At 42.0% G+C, this 12,298-nt stretch overlaps 1 protein-coding gene across 1 annotated transcript in view; it reads left to right on the plus strand.

Moving 5' to 3' along the window:
* LOC104595812 (exocyst complex component SEC3A) overlaps positions 1 to 12,298 on the plus strand; it is a 97,119-nt gene that overhangs the window by 79,829 nt on the left and 4,992 nt on the right. The window lies entirely within an intron of this gene.

Consider the following 12,298-nt stretch of genomic DNA (forward strand, 5'->3'; position numbering starts at 1 on the left):
GGATGGGCCTTGGTGCATGGGTGGGGATTTCAATGTGATTAGATTCTCGGAAGAGTCCAATAAGATTAACTAGAGGGTGACAAAAAGCATGAGGAAGTTTAACAGTTTTGTGGATGCCTTTGAGCTTAAAGAGATTCCCTTAGCACACAAGGCATTTACATGGTCAAATCTCCAATCTAGACCCATTTGCTCTAAGTTGGATAGATTCCTGTTCTCTTTGGATTGGGAAGAACATTGGGGAACCTTGGATGCTAGAGCTCTCCCAAGGGTGACCTCGGATCACTGGCCCATAGTGTTATGTAAGGAGGAAAGAAGGTGTGGAGGTCCTACCCCCTTTAGATTTGAAAATATGTGGTTACTTCATCCAGGGTTTCCTAACAAAGTGAGGGAGTGGTGGCATGAGTGTAACCCGTTGGTGGAGTGGGAGGGGATGAGATTCCATAAGAAACTACAATTCTTGAAAGCAAGAATCAAGGAGTGGAATTTGATGGAGTTCGGGAGGACAGAAGAAAGAAAGGGAGACTTGATGAAGAAGATTGAAAGCCTTGACTTTAAAGAGGAAAGGGGAGAATTTGGAGAGGAAGACAATGTCCTCAGGAGAGAATTGAGAAGACAGTTAGAGGACTGCCTGTACAAGGAGGAAATTAGCTGGAGGCAAAAATCTCAGTGTAAATGGTTGCAAGAGGGAGATAGAAACACTAGGTATTTCCACTCTCTAGTAGATGGCAGGAAAAGGAAGAACTTTATCTCCAAATTGGTAGCAGATGGAGTTGAGTTAGTACAGCAAGAGGAGATTGCTAGGACCTGTGTGGAGCACTTTAAATCTATTCTAAGAAGGCCTGTGAGTAGAAGGGTGTGGGTAGAAGGTTTGGATTGGCCAGATGTAGGGGTGGAGAACAGGAGAAGGATGGAAAGAAGCTTTAATATAGAAGAGATCAAGGAGGTTGTGTTCTCTATGGATAGAACAAAAGCTCTAGGGCCGGATGGGTTTACAATGGCTTTTTATCAGGATTGTTGGGATATCTTGAAAGATGATCTCTTGCGGGTGTTTGAGGAGTTTTTCAGGAGAGGAATTGTCAATCCGGGTGTGAACTCTACTTTTATAGCCTTAATTCCAAAAAAGAAAGATGCATCCCACCCGAAGGATTTTAGGCCAATAAGCTTGGTTAATAGCTTGTATAAGATCATTGCAAAAGTGTTGTCTTTGAGGCTGAAGAAGGTACTGCCAGATATCATTGCACACTATCAAGGAGCTTTTGTGAGTGGAAGACAAATTACAGACCAGATTTTAATTGCTAATAAGAGTGTGGAGAACTTTAAGAGGGATAAGAAGAAGGGAGTGGTCTGTAAGCTAGACCTGGAAAAGGCTTATGACTTGGTGGACTGGGAATTCTTGAGGAGAGTTTTAACTAAATTTGGGTTTGGGGCTAGATGGTGTAAGTGGATCATGGGTTGTGTCCGGAATTGTCATTATTCAGTGCTAGTGAATGGGATAGTGGTAGATTTCTTTCCAGCCAGTAGGGGTATAAGACAAGGAGACCCCCTTTCTCCTTTCTTGTTCATTTTAATTGCGGAGGTTTTGGGGAAACTGATTCACAGAGCAGATTCTAGGGGGCTCATTAGAGGCTGGAGGGTTGGGAGGGTGGAAACCCCCCTCACTCACTTACAGTTTGCTGATGACACGATTCTGTTTTGTGAAGGTGGTAATGTGAGGTTTATCAGGAATTTAAAGTCGGTGATACAACTGTTTGAGAAAATGTCCAATTTGAAGGTTAACCTTGGGAAAAGTTGTGTAGTGGGGGTGAATTTGGAGGAGGGAGAGATCAGGGAGAGTGCTGAAGTGCTGGGGTGTGAAGTTTCGGGATGGCCTCTGAACTACTTAGGATTACCATTAGGTGATAATCCCAAGAGAGAGAGTTTCTGGAACCCGGTGATGGAAAGGTTTGAAAAAAGATTGGTATCCTGGAAAAAGAACTATCTCTCTCTTGGTGGGAGAATTACACTAATTAAGGCCACGCTTGCTAACTTACCCATCTTTTTCATGTCGGTGTTTAAAATCCCAGTGAAGATTGCTAACAGATTAGAGAAGATAATGAGAGATTTCCTGTGGGAGCCAGGAGAAGAGAAGAGGGATCATAGAGTTAGCTGGGAAATAGTGTGTAGGAGTAAGTCGTGTGGTGGCTTGGGGCTTGGGAGTATTAGGAGAAGGAATATGACTCTGCTGGGGAAGTGGTTGTAGAGGTTTCCTTTGGAGAAGGAGAAGCTATGGGCTAGAATAGTGGCAAGTATTCATGGGCTGGAGCACAATGGATGGGACGCTGGAATCAGAGCTAGGATCACAAGCAATTCTCCTTGGAAATCCATTCATGACCTGCTACCAGTTTTCATTCCTAATATCAGGTATGACTTGAATTCCGGTAACTCCATAAAGTTTTGGGAACAAACCTGGGTGGGGAGCGCCCCTCTAAAGGATCAGTTTCCGTCTTTGTATGCCCTTTCTGATTTGAAAAATGAGCCGATCTCGTCTTTCACCACCCCATCCTCTTCCGTTTCTGGGATTGGGTGGAACTTGGGTCTAAGAAGGGATTTGAGGGACTCAGACTTCGACTGTATTTCGAGCCTTCTTGCACTTCTTGATAACGTTGTCTTAGACCCCACTAGGGCGGATTCTAGAATTTGGACACCTACCCCCAATGGCATTTTCTCTTGTGCTTCGTTCTTCAAAGTCTTAAGTCAGTCCACCAGTCCTACCTTGTCCCCTTTCCCTGTTGGTGAGGTTTGGTGCAGAGCTATACCTCCTAGGGTTGGTAGTTTTTGTTGGGAAGCCTATCTGGAAAGAATCAACACTGGTGATCTACTCCAAAAGAAGAGACCCAATACTTGCTTGTCACCTCAGTGGTGTGTTCTGTGTAAAGCAGATGGGTAGACTGGTTTTCACCTATTGGTGTCTTGCCACTTCGCGAGGTCATTGTGGGATTGGGCTTTCTCCTTATTTGGATGCAGCTGGAATCCCCCATCAGACATGCAGGGCCTTTTCTCCCCTTCCTTTTTTAGGTGGCGGTTAAAAAGGGGAAGGACAATGTGGAGAGGACTAAGGGCTGCAGTATGTTGGACACTGTGGGAAGAAAGAAACTCCAAGATATTCTCAGAAACTCAGAGAGGGCCAGCAGATCTGAGGGCTATCATACACTTTAGGGCGGTACAGTGGCTGAAATCTTTGGAAATATTCACAGATTACACTGTGGATGACATGTTGAGGAAGTGGGGTGAAATTGCAAATTGCATGCAGACCAAGTCAGTAATGAGTGTGGCTTGGACCCCCCCACCTAGTGGATTCTTGAAATTAAACTTTGATGGATGCAGTAGGGGAAACCCGGGACAATCGGGGATCAGGGGTGTTTTCAGAGATGATAATGGGGTCATCTCTGCTATGTTCTCAGGCCCAATTGGAGTGGGTGACTCCCTTAGAGCTGAGATATGTGCAGTTATGGAAGGAGTCCGGAAAGCTAAGGAATTGAACATCAGGAAACTTATAATTGAAGGGGATTCAGAAGTGGTGATAGGGTGGCTGACTAAAGATCAAAATGATTTATGGAAGTATAATAATGAGAAGCGGAAATTCAAATGGCTGGTGTGGGAGATGGAAGTTAAGACATGTTGGATTAAAAGATCAGCTAATTCCTTACCTGACGGTTTAGCAAAACAAGGGGCAGAAAGGGATTCTTTGTTTTGGGCTAAGCTGTAACGGTAGTGTCTTTGTTTCTTTGTATTTTTTCCTTTCTTGAAGTTCTTTGTGACTTTTGGAAGATAAGTGTGTTTGTCTTCCACTTGTAAATTTTCTACTGATGAATTAATGAAAGTGTTATTGATCAAAAAAAAAAAAAGGCTTAGACAAAAGAGGCAAGACATTGTGGAGAATAATCCCGGCAGCTATCTAATGGGATACTTGGAAGTAGAGAAACCAGTGGACATTTGAAAGTGAATTTGGTGATGTGGAGACTTTAAAGGGAAAGGTGGTTTGGTTGTTTCATTCCTGGTTATCGGTAGTTCCAAGGACATCCCCCACCATGAATATTTTCTTTTTGTAAAGTTGTTTAATTAAAAGAGATAGTGTAGGATTAGTCTAGTTGGTTTTTTGGCGCCCTACACTTTATATTAGTGTCTCGCCGTACATGTGATCTCCTGTATATACTTGATTCAGTATATCAGTGGAATACCTTACCTTTTACTTCAAAAAAAATGAAAGAATTGTTTTGATTGCTCATAGTATAACAATTGATATTGCACTAAACAGAATGGTATGGCAAAACAGGATTCATGTAGCCAAGCACATATAGTCAGGAGGCTGTTAGCTTCCGGCTAACTTTTTAGAAACTAACAGGATTCATGTTAGTTTCCAGGCTTCCAGCTAGCAGTTAGTTCCCACAGGTTGCCTATGGAGTACCTAGGCCTATCCTTTAAAGGCTGTTAGTTTTCCATTAGGTATAGGGGTATTTTAGTCATTGTAATTGTTAGAATGATATGTTAGAAGGCTTGAGTGTGTTCGGCTGATAAGAATTCCTATTAGCCCATTCTTATGTTAAACTTATCTTGTAACTGGGCCTTTGCTAATGGGCCTAATCTTGTTTATGTCTTAAGTCTTCTGGGTGTCCCATCACTAATCAGGGGTATCCCAGTAATTTCTTGTACTTTGTACTTCACTTATATATAAATAAAGGCATGGTCGACTGCAAGTACAGTTCGACATTCCAGCATCTCTTCTTCTTCTCCTCTTTTCTGCTACTTCGACTACAGTGGTTCAGCTTTCATGGTATTAGAGCATTGAGCACCTTCCTGGTTACTGCCGACGCCATCTCCTCTTTCTTGCTGTATTTCACTTTTTTTTATCTGGGTTGCTGCTGTGAAACCCTAGGGTTGCAGGAGAACAACACAAGGTTCGACCTAGGGTTTCCCTTGGTTGTAGGGCGCAAGGTAGGTAAGACCCTGAAGCTGGAGTCTTACTAGTTTCTAGTAGTTAGCAGCTATTCGGCTGCTAAGAAGAGGTCTGTATAGGACACACCTAGTTGAGGACTGATTTCAGCAGTCCTAGTGTTGTCTGTAAGGAGGGGAACTCCCTTTACAGTTGCAGTACTCGAAGTTCAAGTGGAGTCTGCATAGCACAGGTCGGTTACCAGCCCAGAACACCTTTTGCTGCTGTAACAGAACGGCTTCAGTACTGTGACAGTCTCGGCAAGTCTGAAACTGTGTTGCGAGCTGTCAGGGCCTGCTGAGGTTACTTCGGCTAATCAGAACCTGCATCAGAACTGGTTCAGAAAGACCTTTACAGAACTGTGGCGACTTCAGTTACAGATCATTTCCAGGTCGGTTACCAGCCCTACTCCATCTCTGTGAACTGGTTCAGTTACAGACTTTTCCTTGCTGCTGTACCCGAACTGGTTTAGTCCAAGTGAAGCCTATCCGGTGTGCTACCAGCACTGTGAACTCTGAGGTGAAGCCTATCTGGTGTGCTATCAGCACTGTGAATTCTGTGACTACTTCGGCCAGCCCTAACCAGAACCACCCAACAGTACTGTGAACAACTCCTTGACCGAAGTTAGGATGTCATCACTATCCGGTGAAGTTTCTTCTAAAGATAACAGACCTGTTATAAGGTCCTCAAACCTGGAGAACCCTAATCTGCATAGCTTGCAGATTACAAGTGTGCTATTGGATGAGTATAACTTTAGAGAGTGGTCTATCGCAGCAAGACTGTTCATTACCTCTCGTGACCTCACAGGCTATTTGGATGGAGATAAAAAGGAACCAGAAATCAGCAGCCCTGAATACACTGTGTGGCGCAAGGAAAATGCCACAGTTATGTCTTGGTTGCTGGCCTCCATGACTCCTCGGGTGGCCAGAACTGTTCATCATTTTCCTACAGCCACTAAAATCTGGGAGAAAGTATCTAAGACATATGGCCAAAAGAAGAATAATGCTAGAATCTACAGGCTGAACCAAGACATTGCAGCCCTAAGGCAAGGAGACATGTCTATGGCAACATACTTTGCAACACTGGAAAGTCTCTGGGAAGAGCTTGACCATCACATGATTTTGGATTGGGAAAATGCCAAGGATAAGGAGAGGCATGACAAGCAGATTGAGGAGGGCAGAGCCTTCAAGTTCCTAGTAGGCTTAGACCCTATATATGAAGGTGTAAGGTCACAGATTCTAGGGAGAGATGAATTACCTGAGCTTCATCATGTTTACTACCTGGTGAGGAATGAAGAGGAGAAAGGAGATGCAGGTTGACTCCCAGACACAAGCAACAGAACTATCTGGAGAACATTTAGCCTTAATCTCCACTAAGGGAAGCAGATTTTCAGACAAGAAGTCCCTCAAGTGTACCCATTGTGGTGGTGAGAAACACACAAAGGAGAAATGTTGGGTCTTGTACCCTCATCTGAAGCCAGCTGCTTTGAGAAAGGAAAAAAGGCAACATAAGGGCCACACAGCAAGTGGGAATCTTGCCACCAACAGCAGTAGTGACATCTCACAGAGTACTCAACCAGTGTCCTCTTCCACCACAAAGCAGGTTGCTGATTCCTCTGGACCAAGTACCTTGGGCTTTACAGCTAGTGAGGTAGAGGTTCTCAGCCGGGCATTTGCCCGTCTGAAGAACAATCCTTTAGCTTCCACCTCTCTTGCCAAATCAAGTACAGCCTCTGCATTTAGTGCAACTAGTTCCATTAATTCTAGCTCTTGGGTGATTGACTCAGGAACCACTGACCATATGACACATATGTCCTCATTATTCTCCTCATATCATTTATTGTCTGGCCAGGATAAGATGAGAGTAGCTGATGGGTCCCTCTCCACCATCTCGGGAAAGGGAGTGGTTGACCTAAGCAAGGATCTCTCTCTTAAATCAGTCTTACATGTTCCTAGTCTTACATCAAATTTGTTGTCTGTTTCAAAGCTTACAAGAAATTTGAACTGCAGTATAACTTTTTTTCCCTCTCATTGTGTTTTCCAGGACAGATTGACGAGGAGAACGATTGGGAGTGGTCATGAGTATGAGGGCCTCTACTATTTTGATGCAGATGTCAGTTCAGCACTGCAAGCTTCTGCTACTACTAGTCCAGAAAGTGTGGAGTCAAGAGCTAGGCTGCACTTGTGGCATGCTAGGCTAGGTCATTTGTCTTTTTCTTCTTTATCAATGTTTTTCCCGATTTATGTAAGGGCATTCCGAGTCAAAGTTTAGTTTGTGATGTGTGTCAAATGTCAAAACAATGCAGATCAATGTATCCAATTTCTAGTAATGAAATTCAAGCCCCTTTTGATTTGGTCCATTCAGATGTTTGGGGTCCTTCACCCATTGTCTCCATTGATGGCTTCCGTTATTTTATCAGTTTTATTGTCCATTATTCTCGGTGCACTTGGATTTATCTGCTAAAAGGACGTGAAGAAGTTCCACGGATAACTATGATGTTTTGCAAGATGGTTGAAACACAATTTGGTAAGAAGATTAAACAATTCCGTTCAGACAATGCAGCTGAATATTTTGAAAGATCCCTGAACTCATTCATGGAAGACGAAGGCATGTTACATCAATCATCTTGTGCTTACACCCCTCAGCAAAATGGAGTTGCTGAGCGCAAGAACAGGCACCTAATGGAGACAGCTCGAGCTCTACTTTTCCAGCACAATGTGCCCAAGCAATATTGGTTTCAAGCTGTTCTCACTGCATCATACCTGATAAATCGGATGCCATCTAAGGTACTAGGTATGAAGACCCCTTTCTCTGTGTTGTGTCCCACTCTTCCAGAATTTCCTCTTCCCCCACGGGTTTTTGGATGTACATGCTTCATACATGTGAAGGATCCAAAGAAAACCAAGCTGAATCCTAAGGCTACAAAGGGAATTTTTTTGGGTTACTCTCCTACACAAAAGGGGTATAAGTGTTATGATCCTGTCTCCAAGAAAAAATATGTCACCAGAGATGTAGTCTTTTTTTGAGTCTCAACCCTATTTCCAATCTTCTCAGAATCCTCTTCAGGGGGAGACTAGTGGGATGGAAGAGGATTCTCATTCTCCCTCCTTTTTTGTTCCCCTTTCATCACGTTCCACTACTCCTAGCTGTAACATTCTGGGTCGACCTAGTGAGACTCCCGCTGTGCCAGTTACATCTCCAGCTTCAGCTGATGCTCCTGATGATTCCAGCAGGCAAGAGAAAGAGATACTTACATACAGTAGAAGGAAGAAGGGCCCTCAACCTCATGATTGCAACCAGTTGGACTCAGATCAATCTGTCTCTGCAATCCAAGGTAATTCTGACTCTCTCAATTCAGATTTGGATCTTCCCATTGCTCTCCGTAAGCTTGTTCGTTCTTGCACCACTCGGCATTCCATAGCTGATTATGTCTCTTACTCACATTTATCACCTACCTATCATTCCTTTGTGTCTGCTCTTTCCTCTGTATGTGTCCCTTCCAGATATTCAAAGGCGGTATCTGATCCAAGATGGAAAGAAGTCATGAATGAAGAGATGAAAGCCCTAATGAAAGCAAGAACGTGGGAATTGGTGGACCTGCCAGAAGGGAGAGGCATTGTTGGGTGCAAGTGGGTATTCACAGTAAAGCACAGGGAAGATGGGTCAATTGAAAGATACAAGGCCAGACTTGTGGCAAAGGGATTTACACAAAAGGAAAGAATTGACTACAAGGAAACCTTTGCCCCGGTAGCAAAGCTCAACACAATTAGGGTTCTACTGTCATTAGCTGCAAAATTCTCTTGGGAACTTCATCAGCTGGATGTGAAGAATGCTTTCCTTAATGGTGATCTACATGAAGAGGTATTCATGGAACCCCCACCTGGATATAATGTATGGCTTGAAGCAATCTCCCCGGGCTTGGTTTGAGAGACTTTGTACGGCCATGAAGAAAGTGGGGTACACTCAGAACAGTGCGGATCATACATTGTTTACAAGGAGACAGGATGAAAAATTTACAGCTCTCATTGTTTATGTAGATGATATGGTGATTACTAGAAATGATGTGAAAGAGATGAAGAGGCTGAAAGAGTTCTTAGCTTCAGAATTTGAGATCAAGGACTTGGGAAATCTGAGATATTTTCTCGGGATTGAAGTTGCTAGATCAAGAGAAGGAATCTACATATGTCAACGAAAATATGTGCTAGATCTCCTAAAAGAAACAGGCATGATGGGGTGCAAGTCAGCAGACACACCAATAGAACCGAACCATGGATTACAAGAATCAATGGGTGAGGAATATTGTGATAAGGAAAGGTACCAAAAATTAGTAGGAAAACTAATATTACATATCCCTCACTCGGCCAGACATTGACTATGCAGTGCATGTTGTCAATCAATTCATGCACTCACCAAAGACTCCTCATATGAGAGTAGTGGAAAGAATTCTAAGATACTTGAAAACTTGCCCAGGGAAAGGAATTCTATTCAGGAAGAACAGCAGACTTGGAATTGAAGCCTACACTGATGCTGATTGGGCTGGGTCTGTTGGAGACAGAAAGTCAACCTCAGGTTACTGTACATTCTTGGGAGGAAACCTAGTCACATGGCGCAATAAGAAGTAGAATGTTGTGGCTAGATCAAGTGCAGAAGCAGAATACCGAGCTATGGCACACGGGGTTGCTGAACTCTTATGGCTCAGAACTCTCCTTAATGAGCTTGGTATCAAGACTGAAGGTCCTCTCAAGTTGTATTGTGATAATAAAGCTGCTATCAACATTGCCAATAATCCAGTACAACATGACAGGACAAAACATATTGAAATTGATTGACACTTTGTAAGAGAGAGAATTGTTTCAGGGGAACTCTGTGTGCCTTATACTCCATCAGAAATGCAGATTGCAAATGTATTAACAAAAGGGCTGGCAACTACAAAGTTCAAGGACATACTTGGCAAGCTAAACATGATTGATATCCATGTTTAACTTGAGGGGGAGTGTTAGAATGATATGTTAGAAGGCTTGAGTGTGTTCAGCTGATAAGAATTCCTATTAGCCCATTCTTATGTTAAACTTATCTTGTAACTGGGCCTTTGCTAATGGCCTAATCTCGTTTATGTCTTAAGTCTTCTGGGTGTCCCATCACTAATCAGGGGTATCCCAGTAATTTCTTGTACTTTGTACTTCACTTATATATAAATAAAGGCATGGTCGACTGCAAGTACAGTTCGACATTCCAGCATCTCTTCTTCTTCTCCTCTTTTCTGCTACTTCGAGTACAGTGGTTCAGCTTTCAGTAATTTACAATATGTTCACTCTATTTAAATAAGATGGTGTGGATGCTGCCACACACTTTTTGACTCTCCAAATCATTCTTCTCTTGTACTTTTCACTCTCATCTTTGACATAGAATAGAGGCAATCTCAGGATAAGCAACTTTTGGAATCCCATCCTGAAAAAGTTTTCTAAAAAGCTGGCTAATTGGAAGAAAGGGTACATCTCTTTGGGAGTAGGATGAATCTAATCAAATCAACCTTAGCAACTTGCCTATTTACTACTTATTAGTATTTAAAATTCCTGCTCTGGTTGAAAAAAAAACAAAGAAAGATCAGGAGGGATTTTTTTGTAGGAGTCAGGGGAGTCTAAGAAAGTACATTAAGTCTGGGAGGGAGGATTAGGTTTGTAAAGGCTAATGGATAGGAATTCTGCTTTGTTGGATGGAACTGGAACCAGTTCCTGAAACCAGAACTGACCCAATCGATTCGGGCCCATCAGGTTCAACCCGACCCATTGACAGCCCTAGTCAAAGATGCATGTGTTCATTTTACAATGCTATTATTGGTGTTACTACAAAGGGTCCATTGCTTAGTGCAATGGTAAAATCTCAAGCTGATAAGCATGACAATGCAGGTTCATGTCTGATGGCAGGGACAACATTCGGTAATGGTTATTATTATTAATTGTTACCATCTTTTGTTTTTTTTGTTGAATAATAAAGAGAATTTTCTTAGGCGAAACTATCAAAGGATACAAAACAGAACAGAAATTCCAAGAGGCATGAGCTGCAGCCTCAAAAACAAAACAATATTACAATTGAGCCCAAAATAAATTGTCCATAAGCACCCCTTGCTTAGATAGAGAATCTGTCAGCCCATTAGCTGATCTCCTCTCCCACTGAACTCTCACTGTTATGTTGGAAGTTAGCTACTTAAATCTTCTCATCCCCCCCCCTTCTAAAGGAAGCTACAGTCTCCGGCTCCTTCAGCCATCCAATTACCAGTTTAGAGTCACCTTCAATTAGCAAGTTCCCAAAGTACAGTTATCTAGGATGAACTTGATCACAATATGACAGTCTATGGAAGCAAAGGCTAGTTTGCTAATTTATCAAAATAAACTATGATGAGATTTTTGTTTTTTTTTGGTTCTAGCTGATATTTTTCCCTATGTTCATGCATGAGACATGTTGGTGTTCTTAAGATCTTACTGAAGTTCATGAAATATTTGTATCTGTGTTGGTGTGAAAATTTTAATAAGTTCTCATTCAACATAATTCACTCAATCAAGTGATTGAGTTTTTATTATTTTGGGTAAGGCCCATTCAGGGAATCATACGGATCGTTCCCCTTAATTACTTCTCCACAAGAAAGTAGAGAACACCTTTTGATTCTGACTTGGAGAAATGAACGAATAGAACAAAAGAAAAGAACAATTGGGTACTTAAAAATAACTTTTCATTTGCTTTTCTTTTACATCAAGTGTACAAGAATGAGAAGAAAGAAAAAGAAAATACAATTGAGAAACTATACAACAATACATTTTTCTTTTCTTTTTGATACAAAGAAAATTTCCTTCTCACTCCTTTCTTCACAATAAGCTGTAGTCAATCAGATGAAATTCTGATTGTAGACAGCCTTAATCCTTGGAATTTTGCATACAAAAAGGGAACTATAGTCAATCAAATTGAATATTTGATTGTAGACGATTTTCATCCCTCTGCTCTTCATTTTTCATTTGAAGGGAACCATAATCAGCCTTCGAGAATTAGACTGTAGATGGTTTAATCCCTAACTTTGTCTTGAAAGAGAAACCATAATCAACCAAGTAGAGGCACCTGGTTGTAGATGGTTTATTCTCCTCTATTTCCTTTCTCAAGACTAAAAACAAAAGAGAGAAAAATAAGGATACGTAGCAGAAGACATAAATAGGAAGTATTCACAGAGAGGACTTTCTTTTGTTCTACCTGTAATAGTGAGACTTTTCCTTCCTTGCCTTCCCTTGAGCACTTCTCTTTTCTTCTCTCCTTATCTTTGCTTTTCTTGAGAATCTCTTGTGA

Source organism: Nelumbo nucifera, chromosome 5 (genome assembly GCF_055504915.1).
Source record: "Nelumbo nucifera cultivar China Antique chromosome 5, China Antique-T2T, whole genome shotgun sequence".
Taxonomy (NCBI): domain Eukaryota; kingdom Viridiplantae; phylum Streptophyta; class Magnoliopsida; order Proteales; family Nelumbonaceae; genus Nelumbo; species Nelumbo nucifera.